This window comes from Carcharodon carcharias, chromosome 16 (genome assembly GCF_017639515.1).
Source record: "Carcharodon carcharias isolate sCarCar2 chromosome 16, sCarCar2.pri, whole genome shotgun sequence".
Classification (NCBI taxonomy): Eukaryota; Metazoa; Chordata; class Chondrichthyes; order Lamniformes; family Lamnidae; genus Carcharodon; species Carcharodon carcharias.
In genome coordinates, this window is record NC_054482.1 from 118,956,966 (window position 1) to 118,969,334 (window position 12,369).

Consider the following 12,369-nt stretch of genomic DNA (forward strand, 5'->3'; position numbering starts at 1 on the left):
GAGGAGGTTACAGAGATAGGGAGGGGTGTATGGCTGGAGGAAGTTATTGAGATAGGGAGGGTTATAGGTGCTGGAGGAGGTTACAGAGATAGAGATGGATGTAGGGTTGGGGGAGGTTACAGTGATAGGGAGGGGTGTAGGTTTGGAGTAGGTTACAGAGATAGGGAGGTGTGTAGGGTTGGAGGTGGTTACAAAGTTAGGGAGGGGTATAGAGTTGGAGGAGGTTACAATGATATGGAGGGGTGTAGGGTTGAAGGAGTTTACAGAGATAGAGAGGGGTGTAGTTTTGGAGAAGGTTACAGAGATAGGGAGGGCTGTAAGGTTGGAGAAAGCTATTGAGATAGGGACGAGTATAAGTGCTGGAGAAGGTTACAGAGATAGAGAGGGGTGTTGGGGTGGAGGAGGTTACATAGATAGGGCGGGGTGAAGGGGGTGGAGGAGTTTACCGAGATAGGGAGTGTTGTATGTTTGGAGGAGGTTACAGAGATAGAGAGGGGTGTAGGGTTGGAGGAGGTTACAGAGATAGGGAGGGGTGTAGGGGCTGGAGGAGGTTACATAGATAGGGAGAGGTCTAGGGGCTTGAGGAGTTTACAGAGATGGGGAGGGGTGTAAGGTTGCAGGAAGTTATTGAGATAGGGAGGGGTGTAGATGCTGGAGGGGTTTACAGAGATAGAGATGGGTGTAGGGTTGGGGGAGGCTACTGAGATAGGGAGGGGTGTAGGTTTGGAGGAGATTACATAAATATGGAGAGGTGTAGGGGCTGGAGGAGTTTAAAGAGATTGGGAGGGGTGTAAGTTTGGAGCAAGTTATTGAGATAGGGACGGGTGTAGTTGGTGGAGGATGTTACAGAGATAGTGAGGTGTGTAGCGTTGGAGGAGGTTACACAGATAGGGAGGGGAATAGGGACTGTAGGGTGTTACAGAGATAGGTTGGGGTGTAAGTTGGGAGTAGGTTACAGAGATAGGAAGCGGCGTAGGGTTGGTGGAGGTTACAAAGATATGGAGGGGTGTAGGTTTAGAGGAGGTTACAGAGATAGGGAGGGGAGTAGGGGCTGTAGGAGGTAACAGAGATAGAAAGGAGTGTAGTGTTGGAGGAGGTTACAGAGTTAGGGAGGGTGTAGCGTTAGAAGAGGTTATAGAGATAGAGAGTGGTGTAGCAGCTGGAGGAGGTTCCAGAGATAGGGAGGGGTGTAGGGTTGGAGTAAGTTACAGAGATAGGGAGGGGTGTAGGTTTGGAGGAGGTTACATCGATAGGGAGAGCTGTACGGGCTGGAGGAGTTTACAGAGATAGGGAGGGGTGTAAGTTTGGAGGAAGTGATTGAGATAGGACAGGTGTAGTTGGTGGAGAATGTTACAGAGATAGAGAGGGGTGTAGGTTTGGTGGAGTTTACAAAGCTATGGAGGGGTGTAGGTTTAGAGGAGGTTACAGAGATAGGGAGGGGAGTAGGGGCTGGAGGAGGTTACAGAGATAGAGAGGAGTGTAGTGTTGGAGGAGGTTATAGAGTTAGGGAGGGTGTAGCGTTAGAGGAGGTTATAGAGATAGGGAGGGGTGTAGCAGCTGGAGGAGGTTCCAGAGACAGGAAGGGAGTAGGGGCTCGAGGAGTTTACAGAGATAGAGAGGGGTGTAGGGTTGGAGGAAGTTATATAGATAGGGAGGGGTGTAGTTTTGGAGGAGGTTACAGAGATAGAGAGTGTTGTAAGGTTGGAGGAGTTTACAGAGATAGAGAGTGTTGTAGTGGCTGGAGAAGGTTACAGAACTAAGGAGGAATGTACGTTTGGAGGAGGTGTCCTAGATAGGGAGTGGTGTAGGGGCTGGAGGAGGTTCCAGAGATAGGGATGGGTGTAGTGCTGAAGGCAGTTACAGAGATAGGGAGGGGAGTGAGGCTGGAGGAGGTTACAGAGATAGAGAGAGGTGTAGCATTGGAGGAGGTTACTGAGATAGAGAATGGTGCAGGGGCAAGGGGAGGTTACAGAGTTAGGGAGGAGTGTAGGTTTGGAGAAAGTTACAGAGATAGTGAGGGCTGTAGGAGCTGGAGGAGGTTCCAGAGAGAGGGAGGGGAGTAGGTTTGGAGAAAGTTACAGAGATAGGGAGGGGTGTAGAGTTTAAGGAGGTTACAAAGATAGGGAAGGGTGAAGGGGGTGGAGGGGTTTACCGAGATAGGGAGTGTTGTATGTTTGGAGGAGGTTACAGAGATAGAGAGGGGTGTAGGGTTGGTGGAGGTTACAGAGATGGGGAGGTGTGTAGGTTTAGAGAAGGTTACAGAGATAGTGAGGGTGTATGGTTGGAGGAGGTAAAAGAGATAGGGAGGGGTGTCGGGTTGGAGGAGGTTACATAGATAGATAGGGATGTAGGTGCTTGAAGAGGTTAGAGAGTTAGCGAGGAGTGTAGGTTTGGAGGAGGTGACAGAGATAGGGAAGGGTATAGGGGCTGGAGGAGGTTACAGGGAGCTGGAGGAGTCTAGGGTCTGTAGGAGTTTCCAGAGATAGGAAGGGGTGTAGGTGCTGGAGGAGGTTACAGATACAGAGATGGGTGGTAGGGTTGGAGGAGGTTACAGAGATAGGGAGCGTTGTAGGGTTTGAGGAGGTTAAATAGATAGGGAGGGGTGTAGCAGCTGGAGGAGGTTACAGAGATAGGGAGGGGCATAGGTTTGGAGGAGGTTACAGAGATAGGGAGGGGTGTAGGGTTGGAGGAGGTTACATAGATATGGAGGGGTGTGGAGTTGGAGATGATTCGACAGATGGGGAGGGGTGTAGGTTTGGAGGATGTTTCAGAGATAGGGAGGATTTTAGGGTTGGAGGAGATTATAGAGATAGAGAAGGGTGTAGGGCTGGAGGAGGTTACATACGTAGGGAGCAGTGTAGGGCTGGAGTAAGTTACAGTGATAGGGAGGGGTGTTGGTTTGGAGGATGTTACAGAGATAAGGAGGGGTGCATGGATTGGAGGAGGTTACAGAGAAAGGGAGGTGTGTAGGTTTGGAGGAGATTGCAAGGATAGGGAGGGGTGTAGGTTTGGAGGAGATTACAGAGTTAGGGAGGGGTGTAGGGTTGGAGACGGTTACAGAGATAGGGAGAGGTGTAGGTTTGGAGGAGGTTACAGAGACAGGGAGAGGTGTAGGTTGGAGGAGGTTACAGAGATAGAGAGGATTGTAGGTTTGGAGGAGGTTACAGAGATAGGGATGTGTGTAGGTCTGGAGGAGGTTACAGAGATAGGGAGGTGTGTAGGTTTGGAGGTTACAAAGATAGGGAGGGTGTAGGTCTGGAGGAGGTTACAGAGATAGAGAGGGTTGTAGGTTTGGAGGAGGTTACAGAGATAGGGAGGTGTGTAGGTCTGGAGGAGGTTACAGGGATTGAGGGTAGACAGTCATACCCACCTTAAGAAGTGAGAGTGTCCCACAGTTTCATGCCTGGGAGACTGGCTGCAGAATCAGTGCTGAGTTTCATTGGGACATAGGAACATGGGACTTAGGAGCAGGACTAGGCCATTCAGCCCATCAGGCCTGCTCCTCCACTCAATAAAATCATGGCTGATGTGGGACATCACTCTGCTTAACCCCATCGTCTGTTTGTCTGATGTACAGATGGACATTGGAATGAAGACCTTGTCTGGGATTCCCTTCATCACCGGCAACAATTAACAGAACATTCAACTATTAAACCATTGCCCCAACTTGTCCCACTGAATCGACCAGATTAAATCTAACGGGTGTTAAACCATTAATGCCTTCATCTTCCAGCCCTCAGCAGCTACATTATTTCCTCTCAAGGTGACTGATTTAATTTGTGATGATAATAACCTTGGGTTGTGATGTTTTGAGTGCAATGATTTTCTGTCCTTGTTACTCACTGTCTGAAGCCCAGGACTGGGGATGAGCTTGATCATCTGCCTGGTGTCAGAGCGTGAAGTGAGGTGAAGTGTTCAGGATGAGTTGGAGCTGACAGTAATGGGATAGAGAGCAAGACTTTGCTCAGCTCTGTGCAGGAAGCAGTCGACTGGATGACAGCTCAATAAGTGGCTTCTCTTAAACATCTCATCGAAAGGTAGAAAAGTTCCTTCCCCAAACTCCGAGCTCCTGCAGCCAATCACCATCATGGGGCAAGAAGACACTAGCCAATGGGAATCCACCTGTTTCCCTATTGGAAGATGGGCAGAGAGACCTCCCTGATCTATGTTCCTCCCTCAACCAATCAGATTTTTCATTAACCGAGTGGGAATATGGAGGATGAACAAGAGCAACATTGGAATTTCACTGGCCCGTTCCGGGAGTGTCAGGGGGAACAGATCTCCCTGTGGGCCCTACAGCCACCCAAAATCTCTTTGTTTCTCCAACTCTGGCCTCTTGTCCATCCCCCACACCCTTCACTCCACCATTGGCGGCTGTGCCTTCAGCTTCCTGGGCCCTAAGCTCAGGAATTCCCTCCCTAAACCTCTCCACCTCTCTCAGCTCCTTTAAGATGCTCCTTAAAACCTGCCTCTTTGACCAGGCCTTCGGTTACCTGCCTTAACATCTTCCAATGTGCTTTGGTGGCAGGTTTTTGTCTGATTTCTGCTCCTGTGAAGCACCTTGGGATGATTTCCTCAGTGAAAGGCGTTATATAAATACAAGTTGTTGTTGTTTGATCCTGTCCTATAACCGAATTCCAGACATGAGCAATCCAGTCGACGAGAGAGGGTGATAATCAGACCAATAAATCTCTGAGCCGGAGATTCCTCAGTCAGGATTTAATTCCATTCATTCTCTTTCTGCACTTTATTCTTTCACAGAGACATTCATTCCACTCTCTCTTTATTTTAATCTCCCTGAGGATTGAGACTCACACTCTGTTAGTTTAATGTTGTGCTCCATTTCATTCCCTTTAATCCTCATTATGTGTAATCCCGCCCTCACTGGAGAAATATTGAATATTAATACTCCCAATTTGCCATCAATCTCGCTTTTTGCTGTTAGTAAATACAACACTGGAACAAGAGGAGACCATTCAGCCCCTCCAACGTGTTCCACCAATCATTGAGATCATGGCTGATCTGTATCCAGACTCCACTTACCCACCTTCACTCTATATCCCATGATATGATTGGCTGGTAAAAACCTGTCAATCTCAGATTATTAATATATCCCCAATATCAACTGCTCTCTGCTGGTGAGAGTGTCACATTGCTACAATCCTCTGTGTAAGTGAATGTTTTCTAATTTCTCTCTCAAAGCCCTGCCTCTGATTTTAAGTTTCTCTCCCCTTGTCCTCATCTCTCCCCACCAGTGGGAAAAGTTTCTCTCTCTCTATCCCATCAACCCAGCGTGCTGGTGGGGAGTAATGTCAGTTTCTAGTCTCTCCCTTGTACTAGAGATAAAAACAAAAAACTGCGGATGCTGGAAATCCAAAACAAAACAGAAACAGAAATACCTGGAAAATACCTGAAGGGAAGGGAAGTGTCAGAGATGGACCATGTGAAAATGATGGAGGGGTGGAGATTGGAAGCTTTCCCTTCCTTGACCTCTCTGTCTCAATCTCTGGTGATAGACTGTCCACCAATATCCATTACAAGCCTACCAACTCCCACAGCTACCTCGACTACAGCTCTCACACCCTGCTTCCTGTAAGGACTCCATCCCATTCTCTCAGTTCCTTCGACTCCGTCGCATCTGTTCTGATGATGCTACCTTCAAAAACAGTTCCTCTGACATGTCCTCCTTCTTCCTTAACCGAGGTTTTCCACCCACAGTGGTTGACAGGGCCCTCAACCGTGTCCGGCCCATCTCCCGCGCATCTGCCCTCACGCCTTCTCCTCCCTCCCAGAAACATGATAGGGTCCCCCTTGTCCTCACTTATCACCCCACCAGCCTCCGCATTCAAAGGATCATCCTCCGCCATTTCCGCCAACTCCAGCATGATGCCACCACCAAACACATCGTCCCCTCACCCCCCGGTGGCATTCTGTAGGGATCATTCCCTCCGTGACACCCTGGTCCACTCCTCCATCACCCCCTACTCCTCAACCCACACCTACGGCACCTTCCCTTGCAACCGCAGATGGTGCAACACCTGCCCCTTTACTTCCTCTCTCCTCACCGTCCGAGGGCCCAAACACTCCTTTCAAGTGAAGCAACATTTCACTTGCACTTCCCTCAACTTAGACTACTGCATTCGCTGCTCCCAATGTGGTCTCCACCACATTGGAGAGACCAAACGCAGACTGGGTGACCGCTTTGTAAAACACCTTCGGTCTGTATGCAAGCATCACCCAAACCTCCCTGCTGCTTGCCATTTTAACACTCCACCCTGCTCTCTTGCCCACATGTCTGTCCTTGGCTTACTGCATTGTTCCAGTGAAGCCCAACGCAAACTGGAGGAACAGCACCTCATCTTCCAACTAGGCACTTTACAGCCTTCCAGACTGAATATTGAGTTCAACAATTTTAGATCTTGAACTCCCTCCTCCATCCCCACCCCCCTTCTGTTTCTTCCCCCTCCTTTTTGTTTTTTCCAATAATTTATATAGATTTTTCTTTTCCCACCTATTTCCATTATTTTTAAATGTATTCCACCCATCATTTATCTATACCTTTTATGCCCTTTTAGTCTTATTTCACCCCACCCCTAATAGAGCTATCTGTACGTTGCTTGTCCTGCTTTCCACTCTTAATTAGCACATTCTTTTAGATAATACCACCACCTTCAACACCTCTTTGTTCTTTTGTCTGTGACATCTTTTGGTTTATCTCCATCTATCACTGCTTGCTTGTCCCAACCACCACCCCCCACCCTTCTCCCCCCACCCCACCCCGCCATTAAACCAGGTTATATTTCACCCCTCTCCTATTTTTACTTAGTTCTGTTGAAGGGTCATGAGGACTCGAAACGTCAACTGTGTTCCTCTCCAGAGATGCTGCCAGACCTGCTGAGTTTTTCCAGGTATTTCTGTTTCTCCCTCGTATTGTTTGAGAAAGGTCACCTTGTTCGTCAGGAGCTCTCGAATCACTTGCTTTCAATCCTGAGCTTCAGATCTTCCATGGGTAGAATGAGGGGAGGTTGGATTCTCTCTGAGGTATCACACAGACGGAATATATATTTGTGTCTCAGTCACTGAGACTGCTTTCATTTATTGGCCTTGTTTAGATCATACTGACCCCTGACCCTGGCCATTGGCTAATTGGACAGTGAGGATAAAATAGCAGCTTTGAGTTAACAGAAACGTTAAGCCCTGTGTCTGGAACATTTACAATCTTTCAATCTGTGCTTCCCCTGTGACCAAGGTATTAAACTGTCATCATATCGGAATATATGATGTGTAATCTGAGCGTGCTAGGATACTGGAGATCGCAGGGAGCTTTGTTTCTGTGTCTACAAAGAACTTTATCATCTTCAGTGCACAAATCCTGACAATGGAAATCATTTAATTCAGAGAGATTTCGCATCGACTGCTGGAAAGGGAAAGGTTTTGATCTCAGACACTTTGTAGAAAAGGCCTCCTGCAGAATCAGGAGCTCGAATATAGGAGAGCAAGAAACAAATTTGCATTTCTATTGTGCCTTTCACCACCTCAGGACACCCCAAAGTGCTTCACAGCCAATCAGGTACTTTAGCAGTGAAGTCACTTTTGAAATGCAGGAAATGTGACAATCAATTGTTACACAGCAAGATCCCATAAGCAGCAATGTGGATAATTTATTTTAATGATGTTGATTGAGCCAGGACACTGGGGAAATCTCCTCCTCTCTTCTTCTAATAGTGACCATGAGATCTTCTATCTCCAACCGAGAGGCCAGCATAGCCTCGGTTTAACTCCCCATCTGAACCCTTGAACCCATGACCTCCCATGTCAGAGGGGAGATTTGCTCCCACTGAACAATGGCTGAGAGGCGCAGAGAAAGGGATTTGAAGCACAGGCAGTGAAATGGGGTTGAGATACAGATCAACCATGAACTAATTACCTGGTGGAACAGGCTTGAGGGGCTGAATGGCCTCATTCTGGGCTCTAAGATTCTTGGAACAGCTACAGCATTCCTGATGAAATCCACACATTCCCATAATTTCTGCTTTTCCAGGTTATTAAAGAGTCCTGTCCTATCGTAATCCCACCCTCTGGACTGTGGGGAATTATTCAGTTTTCCCAGTAACAGGATCCGAGATCAATGCCAGTTACAGCAAGTCAAAACTTTCAGAAACTCACCCACAACTGGACAACTGACCAATCGAATTCAATTCTCCAACAGGGATTTATTCCACATCAAACATTTCTCAAACATCAGGAGTGGGGAATGTTTCCCACGGTGATGATAATGTTACAGGAAGGAAAGCTGTGAGTCTATCGATCAATCAGAGACTTATTTCCATTTTCCAACTCACTCTGTTCAACTCTGAGCCTCGTTCTGTCTTCCTATTGATCTGTGTTTAAGTGAGAATTGGTTTTCAGCTCTTAATCTTTAAACGAACCCTCCCTCTCACACATGCTGAGGAAGCAGGAACGTTCTCAGAGCTAATTTAGAAATGGATTCCCATCTTTCTCATTTCATGTTGTCAGCGGTTTATACTGTGGAACACTTTCCAACCTGGCTGGTGTTTACAGACCCCACTGAGGGTAGGGTCTGGTTATTGTTCAGAGTTCGAACAAGAATTCAACAACAACAACTTAAATTTATGTAGCACCGTTAACAAAATATCTCAGGACAGTTCACTGAAGCATCATAAACCAAGTAGGACACTGAGCCACATAGTCAGACAGGTGAACAAAAGCTGGGCCAAAGAGGCCACCTTGAAGGAGCTTCTTAAAGGAAGAGAGAGAGCTGGAGAGGTAGAGACAGGTGGTAGAAATACAACCAGTGAAATGTCCAATGAAACTGGGCTGTTCACTCAGCATTGACCAAGGCACCGGAAATGTCAATTCTACATCCGGCCTAGTTAACCCTGCAAACTCCTCAGCTCATCAGCGCAAAACACACTTCCTGCTTTGTAGATGGCCGATAGGCTTTGGGTGTCGCTCGGGTAGTGGTTACTCGCTTCAGAGTGGGGGAGTTGAGAGAGGTGGAAGTGAGGTGGGGCTGAGTGTCGTCAGCGTACATGTGGAAACGAAGGCCGGGTTTTAGGATGATGTCACCGAGGGGCAGCAGGTCGATGAGAAATAGGAGGGGCCAAGGATAGATCCTAGGGGGACACCAGAGGGAACAGTGTGGGAGCGGGAAGAGAAACCATTACAGGTGATTCTCTGGTTACGATTAGATAGATAAGATCGGAACCAGGTGAGAACAGTTACCCCCAGCTGGACGACAGTGGAGAGGGGGTTGGAGGAGGATGGTGTGGACGACCATGTCAATGGCTGCAGACAGGTCGAGGAGGATGAGGAGGGAAAGTTTACCCCTGTCAGAGTCACACAGGATGTCATTTGTGAGTTTGTGCAGTAGCCGTGGTTACACACTCGCCCCTTTCACCAACTGAGGGAGTCCCTGAACATGTTACAGACAATAAGGCACTTCTGAAACATTGGACCTGTTGTAATGGAGGAGACATGGCAGCCAAGTTGAGCACAGCAAGATCCCACAAAGCGGAATGAGGTAAATGATTAGGATGCCTGTTGCATTACATAACAACATAAGGATTCAGAGCAGGAGTAGTCCATTCGCCCCCCTCAAGCTTCCTCCGCCATTCAATAAGATCATGGCCGATCTTAACTCCACTATCCTGTTTGCCCCCCCCTTACCCCAACTAACCTTTGACTCCCTGGTAGATCAAAGATCTGTCCAACTCAGCCTTGAATATGTTCACTGATCCAGCTTTCACTGCTCTGGGGAAGAGAATTCCAAAGACTAACAACTCTCTGAGAGAGAAACAACTGCTCCTCATCTCTGTCTTAAATTATTATTGTTGGTTGAGGGATGAACATTGACCAGCACACCGGGAGAAACCCCTTAACCTACCGCATACCTTTCATTTTCAAATTTATCCAACTTCCTTTTGAAAGTTATTATTGAATCTGCTTCCACCGCCCTTTCAGGCAGCGCGTTCCAGATCACAACAACTCGCTGTGTAAAAATAAATTCTCCTCATCTCCCCCTCTGGTTCTTACACTGATTCCCTTCAAACTGTCTCCCTCTGGTTACCGACCCTCCTGCCACTGGAAACAGTTTCTCCTTATTTACTCCATTAAAACTCTTCACGATTGTTAACACCTCTATTAAATCTCCCCTTAACCTTCTCTTCTCTAAGGAGAACAATCATAGCTTCTCCAGTCTCTCCACGTTAACTGAAGTCCCACATCCCTGGTCCCATTGGAGTAAATCTCCTCTGCACCCTCTCCAAGGCCTCAACATCCTTCCTAAAGTGTGGAGCCCGGAATTGGACACAATTCTCCCGCTGGGGTCTAACCAGGTTTCCCTGTTCCAGGCCTGTGATTGGAGGGTTTCAATCCAGAAAGCTCTTTAATTCCACACACTCACTTTATAAAGTGATGCTTAAAGATCAAAATCCTTGTCCTCATCGTGGAATTTAAACAGATCATTCAAATAATCAGCAAGAGTTTTCATTTCCCTAGCAGCTTTCACATCCTCAGGATGGTGAGGGACTTGGTGGGGAACTTGCAGCTGGTGGTGTTTCCCTGTGTCTGCTGCCCCCCTCCTTCCAGGTGGTAGAGGTGGTGGGTTTGGGAGGTGCTGTCGAAGGGGAGGTTGGCACATTGCTGCAGTGCACCCTGTAGATGGTACACACAGCAGTCACAGTGCGTTGCTGGGAGAGGCAGAGAATGTTTAACCTGCTGGATGGGGTGATGATCACATGGGCTGCTTTGTCCTGGGGAAGAAATGTCATCATCTTGCAAACCCCAGTAAACCTACTCCCTTAGAGCTGGGACCACTTTGTGAGCTTTGACTGATGACTGATCCTGTCAAACATTCCCCAACCTCACTCAAGATTCCCCACAGTCATTAATTTGACTTCCTAGAGAATCAGATTCTCAGCTTCCTGTCTGAGTGTTTATCCTCCAGCTACATTTTGACAAAGAGAATCCATTAACGGAGATAAACGGTGAAGGTGGAAAGCCGAACCTCTGTTGTGTGGTGATTTGCTGAATCTTATCCTGGAGCTGACTGTGAGCAGATCTCTCTCAGTGAGTCAGGGCAGCTCTTCTTGATATAAAATACATCCAGTTTGTGATCACGACACCAATATGGCAGAACGCACTCTGTCAACACATCACTGGGAAATCTTTAAACTGGACAGGGAGACGGTCCTTCTCACTGTTTCAGACTATGTCAATATGGACAACAAGTGGTTGTAAAGCTCAAAATCCCCCAGAGCAGTTGAACAAACAGCATTACCCAGGGAGGAATCTCACTGCAGAAACTCGCTGAAAACTGACTGGGATTTGGGGAGTTGGACAAACTGCATCGCCTGGTGTCACGATGCTGTGACTTGATTGTGAGTGATATTAATCTGTAATCTCACCGGCTGACAGAACAATTACTGAACTGTTTGACAAGGACTTTTTAAAGATATGAAAAGACACTGACTAAAGATAGTTGCCACAGCTCACCTGACATCTAATATATTGCAGTTGACCAGCTTCTGGAAAGTTCCACTGCGGATTGTAATTCGGAGATGCCAAGACTTCCTTCTTTGGAATTTCACACCTGAGGATGTCAAGAACTACTTCAAAAGGATTGACTGAAATATACTGGACATAACATTTACACTTCTATAGGACTATCTCTCCAGCGGAGACAGAAGGTCTGCTAAAACAATGGTTATATGGGGATAAATGATCTTTTTAAATTATTCATTCATGAGATGTGGGCTTCGCTGGCTGGGCCAGCATTTATTGCCCATCCCTAGTTGCCCTTGAGAAGGTGGTGGTGAGCTGCCTTCTTGAACTGCTGCAATCCGTGTGGTGTAGGTACACCCACAGTGCTGTTAGGGAGGGAGTTCCAAGTCAGGATGGTGAGTGACTTGGAGGGGAACTTCCAGGTGGTGGTGTTCCCATGTGTCTGCTGCCCTTGTCTTTCTAGGTGGTAGAGGTTATGGATTTGGATGATGCTGTCAAAGGAGCCTTGGTGTGTCCCTGCAGTGCATCTTGTAGACGGTACACACTGCTGCTACTGTGCGTTGGTGGTGGAAGGAGTGAATGTTTGTGGATGTGGTGCCAATCAAGTGGGGCTGCTTTGTCCTGGATGGTGTCAAGCTTCATGAGTGTTGTGGGAGCTGCACTCATCCAGGCAAGTGGGGAGTATTCCATCACACTCCTGACTTGTGCCTTGTAGATGGTGGACAGGTTTTGGGGAGTCAGGAGGTGAGTTACTCACCACAGGATTCCCAGCCTCTGACCTGCTCTTGTAGCCACAGTATTTATATGGCTAGTCCAGTTCAGTTTCTGGTCAATGGTAACCCC

At 47.6% G+C, this 12,369-nt stretch overlaps 1 protein-coding gene across 4 annotated transcripts in view; it reads right to left on the reverse strand.

Moving 5' to 3' along the window:
- LOC121288812 (netrin-G1-like) overlaps positions 1-12,369 on the reverse strand; it is a 188,057-nt gene that overhangs the window by 142,274 nt on the left and 33,414 nt on the right. For 2 of the 4 annotated variants that reach the window (XM_041207555.1, XM_041207552.1), the window contains exon 2: positions 11,518-11,614. The exons of 1 other annotated variant lie outside the window; for it this stretch is intronic. The gene's annotated coding sequence lies outside the window, so the exon portion shown is untranslated. Of the gene's footprint in view, positions 1-8,166; positions 8,215-11,517; positions 11,615-12,369 lie in introns of those variants that run through there. One more of the 4 variants, XM_041207554.1, reaches the window with a different exon arrangement.